The sequence below is a fragment of the Vigna unguiculata genome, chromosome 9 (assembly GCF_037176805.1).
Source record: "Vigna unguiculata cultivar grain cowpea cultivar isolate G323 ecotype 2 chromosome 9, ASM3717680v1, whole genome shotgun sequence".
NCBI lineage: Eukaryota > Viridiplantae > Streptophyta > Magnoliopsida > Fabales > Fabaceae > Vigna > Vigna unguiculata.
This window is the reverse complement of record NC_140800.1, coordinates 23925001-23927500: the sequence shown is the minus strand read 5'-3', so window position 1 is coordinate 23927500 and position 2500 is coordinate 23925001.

Below are 2500 nucleotides of genomic sequence, written 5' to 3'. Positions count from 1 at the left end.
TGCATGACATGCCAAAGCACATCTTATTTGCCTTCCATCGCACTCAAGACGACGGGTTGTGGAAGAACGATATTGTTCACAACAAGTTCAAGGACAACGTCTCAATCAAGGGACACAACCGAATTATGTTGACTGGGTCGCTAAAGTAAACCCGAGTTCATATAATGCACCGCATCCAAAAGAACTAGCCACAACACGTGCATCACTGAGATGTTTCACTAGATGGAACACGTGCGTGACATTAGGATCCTCCAACACCTCTTCGTGATGGAAAGATAGAATTCGAAGCAACCACAGAAGTACCGTCTAGTGGGTAGGCAACACAGGGACTGATCAACCAATATCACCCAAGGCAACGGGTGAAAATGGAAGAGATGCATGCTTGACCGTTCGATACGCAAGGCATGGAGCCAGCCAGCAAGTGCATCTCGATTACAACTCACACACCCTCACGTTCGCAAGACACCACACCACAAGACGGTCCACCCCCCACCTACCATGGGCAAGCAAGCAAATGGAAACATCAAGTGACGCAGGGTCAAGCATCGTTAGGCATGAAAATAACTTTCCACAATATCCGAGGGACTAGCTGCCGAGCTAACCAACGATCAGTGACGACCGTGTGTTGGTATTAATAAAGCTCAACAACTATGAAGAGGCTAGTTGTGCCATGATAAACATGCTAACGCACGCACCACGTGAGGGGGGAGGCCTCATCAAGCTCCCTTTAAAACCTGCCAGTGTGGAGCTGGCCGGCTCAAGGAGCACTCCCCCCCTATAAGAGGTTAATATGCAAAAGGCAAAATTGTACAAGTAGATACACTTTTTTTGAGCAGACATAAGTCCATATCTCGGGCTATACTTCGAATTTTGATGCGATTTTTTGCAGTAATTCGTAGAATAATGGTATCTCCTTGCTCACCAAATTTCATAATTTTTCTCGAAGGGGAACTATTGTTTTTATTTTTTTTACTTACCGGGTATGTGTAAAATCGGGAAAAATAGAAAAGCACATGTAGACTTCGAATTTCGACCTCATTTTTTCCAGTCCACCACTAAACAATATCAGGAACCTCCCCACAAAATTTCATTCAGTTTGGCCAAGGTCTTAAATTTGACAAATTTTGGCACCAAGCTATCTAGTCGCGGTGCACCGACCAACTTGGCCAAGTGCAAAATGCATCCAATTCAAAACTTTTGTGCACCAACACTTTTACAGTACTCATTTGGGGACATTTGGAGGCCTTTCCAACCCTCACATCTCAAAAACCACGAATTTCATTTTTTCACAAATCTCCCCACCAAGCCATCTAGCTATGCCGCGGTGCACCGACCAACTTGGCCATGTGCAAAACCCTCCGAACTCAAAACTTTCGTGCACCAAGAATTTCATGGTATTCATTTGGGGACATTTGGAGGCCTTTCCAACCCTCACATCTCAAAAACCACGAATTTCATTTTTTCACAAATCTCCCCACCAAGCCATCTAGCTATGCCGCGGTGCACCGACCAACTTGGCCATGTGCAAAACCCTCCGAACTCAAAACTTTCGTGCACCAAGAATTTCATGGTATTCATTTGGGGACATTTGGAGGCCTTTCCAACCCTCACATCTCAAAAACCACGAATTTCATTTTTTCACAAAACTCCCCACCAAGCCATTTAGCTATGCCGTGGTGCACCGCCAACCTTGGTCATGTGCAAAACCCTCCGAACTCAAAACTTTCGTGCACCAAGACTTTCATGGTATTCATTTGGGGGCATTTGGAGGCCTTTCCAACCCTCACATCTCAAAAACCACGAAATTCATTTTTTCACAAAACTCCCCACCAAGCCATTTAGCTATGCCGTGGTGCACCGCCAACCTTGGCCATGTGCAAAACCCTCCGAACTCAAAACTTTCGTGCACCAAGACTTTCATGGTATTCATTTGGGGGCATTTGGAGGCCTTTCCAACCCTCACATCTCAAAAACCACGAATTTCATTTTTTCACAAAACTCCCCACCAAGCCATTTAGCTATGCCGCGGTGCACCGACAACCTTGGCCATGTGCAAAACCCAACCAACTCAAAACTTTCGTGCACCAAGACTTTCATGGTATTCATTTGGGGGCATTTGGAGGCCAATCCAACCCTCACAACTCAAAAACCACGAATTTCATTTTTTCACAAAACTCCCCACCAAGCCATTTAGCTATGCCGTGATGCACCGACAACCTTGGCCATGTGCAAAACCCAACCAACTCAAAACTTTCGTGCACCAAGACTTTCATGGTATTCATTTGGGGGCATTTGGAGGCCATTCCAACCCTCACATCTCAAAAACCACGAATTTCATTTTTTCACAAAACTCCCCACCAAGCCATTTAGCTATGCCGTGGTGCACTGCCAACCTTGGCCATGTGCAAAACCCTCCGAACTCAAAACTTTCGTGCACCAAGACTTTCATGGTATTCATTTGGGGGCATTTGGAGGCCTTTCCAACCCTCACATCTCAAAA